Source organism: Pleurodeles waltl, chromosome 12, assembly GCF_031143425.1.
Source record: "Pleurodeles waltl isolate 20211129_DDA chromosome 12, aPleWal1.hap1.20221129, whole genome shotgun sequence".
Taxonomy (NCBI): Eukaryota; Metazoa; Chordata; class Amphibia; order Caudata; family Salamandridae; genus Pleurodeles; species Pleurodeles waltl.
Genome location: NC_090451.1, coordinates 587,774,746 through 587,787,124, shown reverse-complemented (window position 1 = coordinate 587,787,124; position 12,379 = coordinate 587,774,746). Strand labels below are relative to the sequence as shown.

The following is a 12,379-nucleotide window of genomic DNA, read 5'->3' as shown; positions in this document are numbered from 1 at the left end:
CATGCTGTCATGGAAATTTATTTTCTGAAAATTAAATCTTCTAGGAAAGTTCTGGGTTTATTGTTTATGATCAGGCCTCTGGGTGCCTGTTTGCAGGTACCTGAAGAAAATGTCAAGCCCTAAATTAGGTGGTTTGCATCAAAATTTGCGGTATCCGCGTGTAATATAAGTGAGTGCATGGTATGAGTAAATTACACCAATATGCAGCCATATAAATCTAGGCAGTGTATATCATTGATAATTGTGTTGGACTCGGGTGGTCCTGATGAAACCTGGATGAACTTATAGGCTACTCCATAACCAGCTGAAACATGTTGACGGGGATGGGAGGGCCGGGGGTGCCATTATGCTCTCTATATACGCCCCATTCCTATTTGATTGGTGCATATGCTGCTCTTTCTTTTAAAACTGAATCCCACAAAAAAGAGCAAACTTAAGCATTTTTAATTTACTCCTTTTCCCGGTCTCCTTGACTGAATTTAAAGGTAACAACAAATGCTCCTCCCACAAGAGGGGCTTAGCCCACCCAGTACTGTAAAAATGAAATGTGTGAGGACTGGATGATGAAGCATGCATACGGAAATATGTGGGTGAGAGTCTGCTAAAAAACAGGAGTCCAGTTTTTCAGACAGCGAGGCATACTGTGTGAAAGTTACCTCTCTTTTGATATTGGAGTGACTCTGGGGAATGGAGGTAACTCTCCCTTTCTTCCCCTCTCTCCCTCTTGGGATTTCCCGCTTGATTCCTTAATACATGGAGCATCATTATAGTCTGTTAAATAAAACATAAAAGGTTTTTTGTACAGCGCACATCCTGAAATCACATAATTGAAGGGGCGCTTACATATGATAATAAAGAACAAGCATTGACAAAGCCAATAGGTCTCGCCTTTGAGACTACTGGCTCTGTGTTTGCTTTTTATTCACGCTGTACAGCATGGGCATTGCAGACTTCATTAATATTTTGTACATTGGATACATGCAAACCTTCAAATATTCATGGGACTGCACAGGGTGTGGGCACTATAAACAGAAGCCAAGATTTGTATTTAAAATTAAATGTGAACTTAATCGCTCACCCCACATCCGGTTTGAACCATAAATTCTACAACCGACCAAAAAGTTTTTGGGTAAATGTTGATCTCTCCATGTGCGTCAAATTGTAAAGAAGAGTGACCTAAAAAAAGTAACTACTGAATTAAACTTTTCCAATTGTGTGTTCCCCGGTAACCAGACTCCGCAAACAGTTGAGGGTTGGGGGAATATAAAAGTGCGACACATCTCACTTGGTAAAGATGGCATGGGTGGAAATTTTTCCCTTTTGCCTATTTTCTCTCCCATTTCCTAAATTTCTTATCCCACACTTTTCTGCTCAGACAACAACGGGATAAAGCCGAAATGGACTGGATACAGCATGCTGGTGCAGAAAGGACTCATATGTGTCACGTAAGCTTCACAAGCACTATCTGGCACTTCTGCAGCTACATACCTCCTCTGTCCCCATTAAATTCTGTTTTTGGTGACCTAGTTTCACCCAGGCCCCACATTTGTTATTATGGCCTTTGCTTGGTTGCATGCACTACTCTCATGAGGAGTATATATGAAGGCATGATGAAGAATGGCACAGCGGCCGTGGGCTTTACTTTAATTGCATTACTGACGTCAAGTGATGCAAACTTAATTCCCCACTTCCAAGGGGGAATAACGACCTACCCACTCCCTGAAGTCTCAATGTAGTACGGACAAATGGACACCCACCCTTCTGTTCAAAGTGCGACACACCTTGCTTGAGATATTTATTGTTCGCTGCTCCTGATATAATAAAACGAGGCTTATGTTATGCCAACTATCTAATTAATACACATTAATACATTGCGTGATTGCCTACCAAAATGTTACCCCAAAGGAAGTCATGTTTTGGTGAAAATGTGACAGGATGGTGACATTTTATCCAATTGTCACTCACTCCCAGGAACAGGGTAAGGAATCCCACAATTGACTGCTCATGCTCAGTGTACATGCAGCTTACTCAACAGACGGCTTCTGGACAAACAGCAAATAAGGAGCAGGGCATGTCTCTTGGATGGAGTGTGCTTTGTGATAGACAAAGCTACCCGGCCTCGACCGATCCCTTTTCAAGGTCACTTTAATGTATTTTGCAACATGGTCGTTTGATACTGTCTAATAGGATCCCAAAAAAAGCTGCAATAGATTATTCCAGATGTCAAAAAGCAAAACGTATTTTAATATACTGGAATTATTTTAATACACTGAATATAATGAAAGAAGGGTTACAGGTAGTGAAATGGCTCATCCCAAAAAGTGGCGGTTGTGTGAATGTATATTTACAAATGGCAGAGGTCGGTGCAGTGTCACAGCATTGAGCAGTGTATGACAGACAAGGAGGAAACGAGACCTAAGTCTGAACACTGTTTAGCTTGAACGCGAAAGGGAGAAAAACATAAAATATTAATAGCAGGCAATCATCATATTTTTAGACCAGTGCTTTAAATGGGCCGGTACTCCCCGGTACTGAGAGCCGGCACTTTTTTATTTTGCGAGGGAGAGTACCGGCACTTCTCAAGAAAAACGTGATACTTTTCATTGGAGAGTACCTGGCACTTCTCGGAAACAAGCAGGTAGTCTGGTAGAGAGTACCTGCACTTCTATTTTTCCATTTCAAGCACTGTTTTAGACTGTGGTTTGAGGCTTCCTCCACGGTCAGTGTATGGTTGATTCAGATTCCAATTCCTCAACATGGCTAAAATTTAAGTTAGTCAACAAGCCATATGATGCGGCCAGCGCTGGCGTCTTGTCACAGAGCTTTTTTTTTTCAGGCGGTGCGGGCAAAGCAGAGGGTGGGGTCAGGCTATGGACAAGCACGGACGGGACAAGCAGCTACAGGTAAATACAAGCACTGTCAAAGCTAAAAGGTCTCGCCTATACAAGACCTAAGGGATTCGTTTTGCTATGATGTACACCAGTGTTGATTCTGTTAGTGTCAGAGTGGAGTGGGGGAGTACAGTGCGTTAGAGTGGATTTGTCTGAATGCTGTAGAGTGGAGTCGGATGATTAGAGTGTTGCAGAGTTGACTAGGGGGGTGTCGGATTCAGTGGCAGGAGTGTTGTAGAGTGGAGTGGGGTTGAATAGGTGTAGGAGGCTGGCCTGGCTTATAGTGGGTACCAGAGGTACTTACACCTTGTGCCAGGTCCAGTTATCCCTTATTAATGTAGAAGAGGTGTTTCTAGCAGCTTAGACTGATAGAACGTAGCTATGGCAAAGCAGCTTAGGCTGAACTAGGAGACATGTAAAGCTCCTACTATACCACTTATATCATATGCACAATATGATAAGAAAACACAATACACAGAGTTACTAAAAATAAAGGTACTTTATTTTTATGGCAATATGCCAAAAATATCTCAGTGAGTACCCTCAGTAAGAAGGTAATATATATATACACAAGTTATATATACACAAACCAAAATTAGGTAAGTAATAGCAAGAAAAGTAATGCAAACAGTGTAGAATCACAATAGGTTGCAATAGGAGCACATAGGTATAGGGGCAACACAAACCATATACTCCAAAAGTGGAATGCGAACCACGAATACACCCCAGACCTATGTGAGCTTGTAGAGGGTCGCTGGGACTGTAAGAAAACAGTGAGGGTTAGAAAAATACCCCACCCCAAGACCCTGAAAAGTAGGAGTAAAGTGCACCTACTACCCCCAGAGAGCACAGAAGTTGTGATATGGGGATTCTGCAGGAAGAACACACACCAGCAGTGCACTGACACGGGATGTCCGGACCTGAGTACATGTAAGACAAGGGGACCAAGTCCAATAGTCGCGACAGTGTTGAGAGTGGGCAGGAGCCCAGGAAATGCCAGCTGAGGGTGCAAGGAAGCTGCCACCTGTTGGAAGAAGCTTGGAGTTCTGCAAGAAAGAAGAGGACTAGGAACTTCTCCTTTGGAGGATGGATGTCCCACGCCGCGATGAAGCTTGCAGAGGTGTTCCCACGCAGAAAGACCGCAAACAAGCCTTGCTAGCTGCAAGGGTCGCGGTAGAGGTTTTTGGGTGCTGCTGTGGCCCAGGAGGGACCAGGCTGTCGCCACTTGGAGGAGGAGACAGAGGGGGCGCCCAGCAAGTCAGGGAGCCCTCACAGAAGCAGGCAGCACCCGCAGAAGTACCTGAACAGGCACTTGGAAGATGAGTGAACCTGAGTCCACGCGAAGTCACAAAAGGGCGTCCCACGACGCCGGAGGACAACTCAGAAGGTTGTGCACTGCAGGTTAGAGTGTCAGGGACCCAGGCTTGGCTGTGCAAGAAGGAAATCCTGGAAGAGTACACAGGAGCCGGAGCAGCTGCAAATCACCCGGTACCCAGCAATGCAGTCTAGCGTGGGGAGGCAAGAACTTACCTCCACCAAACTTGGACTGAAGAGTCACTGGACTGTGGGAGTCACTGGGACAGAGTTGCTGAGTTCCAGGGACCACTCTTGTCGTGCTGAGAGGGGACCCAGAGGACCAGTGATGCAGTCTTTTGGTGCCTGCGGTTGCAGGGGGAAGATTCCGTCGACCCACAGGAGATTTCTTCAGAGCTCCTGGTGCAGAGAGGAGGCAGGCTACCCCCAGAGCATGCACCACCTGGAAACAGTCGAGAAAGCCGGCAGAATGAAGCGATACAAGGTTGCTAGTAGTCGTCTTGCTACTTTGTTGCGGTTTTGCAGGCGTCCTGAGCAGTCAACGGTCGATCCTTTGGCAGAAGGTGAAGAGGGAGATGCAGAGGAACTCTGATGAGCTCTTGCATTCGTTATCTGAAGAATTACCCAAAGCAGAGACCCTAAATAGCCAGAAAAGGAGGTTTGGCTACCAAGAGAGGTAAGAGCCTATCAGAAGGAGCCTCTGACGTCACCTGCTGGCACTGGCCACTCAGAGCAGTCCAGTGTGCCACAAACACCTCTGTTTCCAAAATGGCAGAGGTCTGCGACACACTGGAGGAGCTCTGGGCACCTCCCCTGGGAGGTGCAGGTCAGGGGAGTGGTCACTCCCCTTTCCTTTGTCCAGTTTCGCGCCAGAGCCTCAGTGAGACAGTTAGGCATCACACAGGGAACACATACAGGGCACATACTTATGAGCACTGGGGCCCAGTGACACATAGACTAAAACAACATACACACAGTGAAATATGGGGGTAACATGGCAGGCAAGATGGTACTTTCCTACACCCCCCCCCCCCCAAACGAAGGACAATAAGACTAGCCATGACCTGATGAGTCTTCATTGTCTAAGTGGAAATATCTGGAGAGTCCATCTGCATTGGAGTGGGTACTCCCAGGTCTATGTTCCACTGTATAGTCCATTCCCTTTAGAGATATGGACCACCTCAACAATTTAGGGTTTTCACCTTTCATTTGTTTTAGCCAAAGTAGAGGTTTGTGGTCTGTCTGAACAATAAAGTGAGTGCCAAACAGGTATGGCCTCAACTTTTTCAGTGCCCAGACCACAGCAAATGCCTCACTCTCTATGGCAGACCAACACTTTTCTCTAGGGGTCAACATTCTGCTGATAAAAGCAACTGGTTGATCCTGGCCCTCAGAATTCAGTTGTGATAAGACTGCCCCTACCCCTAATTCTGATACATCAGTTTGAACAATGAATTTCTTTGAGTAACATGGGCTTTTTAGGACAGGTGCAGAGCGCATAGCCTGTTGGAGCTCCTCAAAAGCTTTCTGACAGCTAGCTGTCCATAATACCTTTTTAGGCATTTTCTTACTGGTGAGATCATTAAGAGGGGCTGCTATGGAGCCATAGTTTTTAATGAATCTCCTGTAATACCCTGTGAGGCCTAAGAAGGCTCTCACCTGGGTCTGAGTTGTAGGGGGAACCCAATCCATGATTGTCTAGATTTTCCCCTGCAGTGGTGCAATCTGTTCTCCACCTACCAGGTGTTCCAGATAAACCTCCTTTCTCTGCCCTATCTGGCACTTTGAGGCCTTGATAGTGAGGCCTGCCTTTTGCAGGACCTCCAAAACTTTCCAAAGGTGGACCAGGTGCCCATCCCAGGTGGAGCTAAAGACAGCTATATTATCTAGATATTCTGCACTAAAAGCCTCCAACCCATGCAGGACTGTGTTCACCAACCACTGAAAAGTGGCAGGTGCATTTTTCAAACCAAAGAGCATCACTGTAAATTGGTAGTGCCCTCCTATAGTTGAAAATGCAGTTTTGGATTTAGCATCTTCTGCCAATACCCTGCAGTCAAATCAAAGGTGCTAAGATACTTGGCAGATGCCAGTGTATCAATGAGCTCATCTGCCCTGGGTATAGGGTGAGCATCAGTTTTTGTTACCTGATTGAGACCTCTGTAGTCTACACAAAACCTCATCTCCCTTTTTCCATCTTTTGAGAGAGGCTTTGGTACAAGCACCACAGCTCGCCCATGGGCTTTCAGAAGGTTCAACCACTCCTAGATCAAGCATTTTCTGCACTTCTTGTTTTATGCCGTCCCTGACATGGTCAGTCTGCCTATAGATTTTACTTTTGACAGGCAAGCTGTCTCCAGTATCAATTGTGTGTTTACACCAGGAAGTTGTTCCTGGCACATTTGAAAAGAGGTCAGAAAACTGTCCAAGGAGATTTATGCAGTTGTCTTTCTGTTCTGCAGTCAGACAATCTGCCAAAACTACTCCCTCCACTAAAGCATCAGATTCAGTGGTGGAAAAGAGATCAGGGAGAGGGTCACTCTGTTCTTCCTGTCCCTCGTCTGTTGCCATGAGCAGGGTGAGATCAGCCCTGTAATAGTAGGGTTTTAGGCGGTTGACATGAATCACCCTAAGGGGACTCCTGGCAGTGCCCAGGTCTACCAGATAGGTAACCTCACCCTTCTTTTCAACAATGAGATGGGGTCCACTCCATTTGTCCTGGAGTGCTCTTCGGGCCACAGGCTCCAATACCCACACCTTCTGTCCTGGATCAGAACAGCCTTCTGGTCATGCCATTGCTTTTGCTGCTCCTGGCTGGCCTGAAGGTTTTTACTGGCCTTTTTCAAGGACTCATCCATTCTGGATCTTAGGCCAAGTACATAGTCCACTATGTCCTGTTTAGGAGCTTTTAAAGGTTGTTCCCAACCCTCCTTCACAAGAGTGAGTGGAACTCTTACAGGGTGTCCAAAGAGGAGTTCAAAGGGGCTGAAGCCCACTCCTTTCTGGGGTGCCTCCCTGTAAGCAAAAAGGAGGCAAGGAAACAGGACATCCCATCTCCTCCTGAGTTTTTCAGTGAGTCCCATTATCATACCTTTGAGAGTTTTATTAAACCTCTCTACCAGTCCATTAGTCTGTGGATGGTAAGGAGTGGTGAACTTGTAGGTAACACCGCACTCCTTCCACATTGCTTTCAAGTATGTAGACATGAAGTTGCTACCCCTGTCTGATACTACCGCTTTAGGAAAACCCACCCTGGAAAAGATTCCCAGGAGGGCCTGTGCCACTGCAGGAGCTGTAGTGGTCCTTAGAGGAATTGCTTCAGGATATCTTGTGGCATGGTCCACAACCACCAAGATACACCTATTGCCTGAAGCACTAGGAGGGTCAAGGGTGCCAACTATGTCAACCTCTACCCCTTTCAAAGGGCACCCCAACCACAGGTAGTGGAATCAGGGGAGCCTCTGGAGTGCCACCAGTCTTGCCACTGGCTTGGCAGGTCACACAAGACTTGCAAAAATCCTTTGTGTCCTCTGACATCCTAGGCCAGTGAAACAGGGGGACAAGTCTCTCCCATGTTTTGATCTGGCCCAAATGCCCAGCCAAAGGAATGTCATGTGCAAGAGTTAGGAGGAACTCTCTGGACTGCAGGGGAATGACCTATCTCCTGGGTGCTCCAGGTTTTGGGTCCCTTGCCTCGGTGTACAAGAGGTTGTCCTCCCAGTAAACTCAATGGCTGTCACTGACATCCCCATTTTGCTGCTTGACAGCTTGCTGTCTGAGACCCTCTAATGTGGGACAGGTTTGTTGTGCCACACTCAGCTTTTCCCGGGCAGGCCCCCCTCCACCCAAAAGCTCAGCAGTGTCTGATGCCAGCTCATCTGGTGAAGGTTCTTCACAGGGAGAACTTTTTTCTTCCTCAGAAGGACAATCATCTGTAGAGGGAGGGATAGTGGGTAGGGATTTACCCTTGCTACCCCTAGCTTTAGGGAGCACTTGGTCCATTGTTCCAGGATCCAAGTTACCCTGTCCTTTTTGCTTTTTGGCCTGAGCCCTTGTTAAAGCAAAAATATGCCTAGGAATGCCCAGCATTGCTGCATGAGCCTCCATCTCCACTTCTGCCCAAGCTGATGTCTGTAAATCGTTCCCTAGTAGACAGTCTACAGGTAAATCTGAGGCAACCACAACTTTCTTTGGACCAGTAACCCCCCCCCCCCCACAGTTGAGATTCACAACAGCCATGGGGTGGCTAAGAGTGTTGTTATGAGCATCTGTCACTTGGTACTGCTGACCAAGTAGGTGCTGTTCAGGGTGGACCAGTTTCTCTATCACCATCGTAACACTGGCACCTGTGTCCCTATAGGCCTGAACCTCAACACCATTTATTAGGGGAAGTTGCTTGTACTTATCCATATTAAGGGGACAAGCAACTAAGGTGGCCAAATCAATGTCACCTTCTCAGACTAACACAGCCTCTGTGGTCTCCCTAACAAGACCAACCCCAACTACATTGCCAGTAGTGAGCCCAGCTACACCCTTGGATTGGCTATTTGTAGGTTTCCCACCACCGCTGCTATTACCAGGGGCACTAGAATTTGCAGCAGGGGTTGTGGTAGTGGGAGGGTTGGTGTTTTTCTTTCGACAACTGGAATCAGTTGCCCAATGGCCTTTGACTTTACACAAATAACACCAAGGCTTTTTAGGTTGATTATTGTAAGAGGATTTGGACCCACCATCCCCACCAGAGGATTTTTGTGGGCCTGATGAAGACTCAGTATTTTTACTTTTGTCCTCACCCTTGTCAGAAGACTTACCATCCTTCTTCTTGCCATCCTTGTCACCCCCTGTATGAACTTTTTTGTTCACCCTTGTTCTGATCCACTTGTCTGCATTCTTTCCCAATTCTTGGGGAGAGGTCAGATCGAGTCCACTAGGTATTGGTGCAACAAGTCAGACACACAGTTATTCAAAATATGCTCTCTCAGAATAAGATTATATAGGCTTTCATAGTCAGATACCTTACTGCCATGTAAACACCCCTCCAAGGCCTTCACTGAACAGTCCACAAAGTCTGTCCAGTCTTGAGAGGACTCTTTTCTGGTGTCTCTGAACTTTATCCTGTATTGTTCAGTGGTTAAGCCAAATCCATCCAAGAGTGCATCCTTCAAAACTGTGAAAATGTTAGCTTCACTTTCTCTAACAGTAAGGAGCCTATCCCTACCCTTTCCAGTGAAAGATAGCCACAAAATAACAGCCCACTGCCTTTGAGGGACCCCCTGTACCACGCAGGCCCTCTCAAGTGCAGCAAACCACTTGTTGATGTCCTCCACCTCCTTGTAAGGGGGGACTATCTTGTGCAGATTCCTAGAATCATGCTCTCTAACAGGATTACTATCAGGAATACTGCTGCTGCCACCATGGGGTCCTAACCCCAACCTCTTTCTTTCCTTCTCAATGTCTAGGGATTCCCTATCTAAGGCCAGCTGTTGCTATTTAAGCTTCAGTCTGGTCTCTTCAACCTTCAACTTTTTGAGTTCCCTTTCTAACAAGTTATCCTCAGGGTGGGTGGGTTGGGAATGCTTTGACACAGATGACAAATTGGAAACTTCAGAGGGGGGGTCTGTCCCTCTCTGTCTGGACCCTGGTAACTTGGCCTCTAGGAATAAAGGATGCCCTACTGTGATGGGACCCTCCATTACTACCAACATTACTAGGTTTCCTGCTAGGGGGCAGACCCTTATCAGAAACCTCCCCACCTTCCTCAAGGGGTTCCTCTGAGTCAGACTGGGAAGCTTCTATTAACCTCTCATTTGATGGGCCAGCTAGGGGCTCATCATTTACAATAAGCATGTTGAACAGAAACTCTTTTGTAGGGTTCTTTCCTATAACTAAACCTCCATCTAAGCAGAGACTCTTTAAGCTCTTGTAATTCAGATTGTCACAAGTTGCATTGACAGTTTTGAGAGCTGAATCTGCCACAGACATGATAGCCAAAGGTTTAGAGATAGTGAGAAGAAAGAAAAAAGTTTCAGAACTTTTTAAAGCACAGAGAAAAAAAACTGTTTCTAACTTTTAGATGTTTTAAGAAACTTTTAAGAACTTTGTAAAACGTTTTATAGAAGAAAAGCAAACTTTTTTTGGTTAAGTGTACATACACTGAACTGTTTGCTATATTATTCTCCTATGAAAAGTACAAAGTGACAAAGTGGTAAGTAGTTACAAGTACTTATCCCACTGCTGCATAACCAATGTAGGAGGCTGGCCTGGCTTGTAGTGGGTACCAGAGGTACTTACACCTTGTGCCCAGTCCAGTTATCCCTTATTAGTGTATAAGAGGTGTTTCTAGCAACTTAGGCTGATAGAAGGTAGCTATGGCAAAGCAGCTTAGGCTGAACTAGGAGACATGTAAAGCTCCTACTATACCACTTATATCATATGCACAATATGATAAGAAAACACAATACACAGAGTTACTAAAAATAAAGGTACTTTATTTTTATGGCAATATGCTAAAAATATCTCAGTGAGTACCCTCAGTAAGAAGGTAATATATATATACACTAGTTATATGTACACAAACCAAAATTAGGTAACTAATAGCAAGAAAAGTAATGCAAACAGTGTAGAATCACAATAGGTTGCAATAGGAGCACATAGGTATAGGGGCAACAAAAACCATATACTCCAAAAGTGGAATGCGAACCACAAATGGACCCCAGACCTATGTGAGCTTGTAGAGGGTCGCTGGGACTGTAAGAAAACAGTGAGGCTTAGAAAAATACCCCACCCCAAGACCCTGAAAAGTAGGAGTAAAGTGCACCTACTACCCCCAGAGAGCACAGAAGTTGTGATATGGGGATTCTGCAGGAAGAACACACACCAGCAGTGCACTGACACCGGATTTCCGGACCTGAGTACATGTAAGACAAGGGGACCAAGTCCAATAGTCGCGACAGTGTTGAGAGTGGGCAGGAGCCCAGGAAATGCCAGCTGAGGGTGCAAGGAAGCTGCCACCTGTTGGAAGAAGCTTGGAGTTCTGCAAGAAAGAAGAGGACTAGGAACTTCTCCCTTGGAAGACGGATGTCCCACGTCACGATGAAGCTTGCAGAGGTGTTCCCACGCAGAAAGACCGCAAACAAGCCTTTCTAGCTGCAAGGGTCATGGTAGAGGTTTGTGTGTGCTGCTGAGGACCAGGAAGGACCAGGATGTCGCCTTTTGGAGGAGGAGACAGAGGCGGCGCTCAGCAACTGAGAGAGCCCTCACAGAAGCAGGCAGCAACCGCAGAAGTACCCCAACAGGCACTTAGAAGTAAAGTGAACCGGAGTCCACGCGAAGTCACAAAAGGGAGTCCCACGACGCCGGAGGACAACTCAGAAAGTTGTGCACTGCAGGACGGAGTGCTGGGGACCCAGGCTAGGCTGTGCAAGAAGGGAATCCTGGAAGAGTGCACAGAAGCCGGAGCATCTGCAAATCACGCGGTACACAGCTTTGCAGTCTAGCGTGGGGAGGCAAGGACTTACCTCCACCAAACTTGGACTGAAGAGTCACTGGACTGTGGGAGTCGCTTGGACAGTGTTGCTGAGTTCCAGGGACCACGCTCGTCGTGCTGAGAGGGGACCCAGAGGACCGGTGATGCAGTCTTTTGTTGCCTGCGGTTGCAGGGGGAAGGTTCCGTCGACCCACGGGAGATTTCTTCAGAGCTCCTGGTGCAGAGAGGAGGCAGGCTACCCCCAGAGCATGCACCACCTGGGAACAGTCGAGAAAGCCGGCAGGATGAGGCGATACAAGGTTGCTAGTAGTCGTCTTGCTACTTTGTTGCGGTTTTGCAGGCGTCCTGAGCAGTCAGCTGTCGATCCTTTGGCAGAAGGTGAAGAGGGAGATGCAGAGGATCTCTGATGAGCTCTTGCATTCATTATCTGGTGAGATCCCCAAAGCAGAGCCCCTAAATAGCCAGAAAAGGAGGTTTGGCTACCTAGGAAGGAGGATTGGCTACCAAGAGAGGTAAGAGCCTATCAGAAGGAGCCTCTGACGTCACCTGCTAGCACTGGCCACTCAGAACAGTCCAGTGTGCCCCCAACACCTCTGATTCCAAGATGGCAGAGGTCTGGGACACACTGGAGGAGCTCTGGGCACCTCTCCTGGGAGGTGCAGGTCAGGGGAGTGGTCCCTCCCCTTTC

The 12,379-nt window shown here is 46.9% G+C and overlaps 1 protein-coding gene across 5 annotated transcripts in view; it reads right to left on the bottom strand.

Annotated features, from left to right (window-relative positions):
* LOC138268266 (uncharacterized) overlaps positions 1-12,379 on the bottom strand; it is a 237,814-nt gene that overhangs the window by 157,027 nt on the left and 68,408 nt on the right. The window contains exon 2 of one of the 5 annotated variants that reach the window (XM_069217751.1): positions 657-771. The exons of the other annotated variants lie outside the window; for them this stretch is intronic. The gene's annotated coding sequence lies outside the window, so the exon portion shown is untranslated. The remainder of the gene's footprint in view (positions 1-656; positions 772-12,379) is intronic. 5 annotated transcript variants of the gene reach the window in all.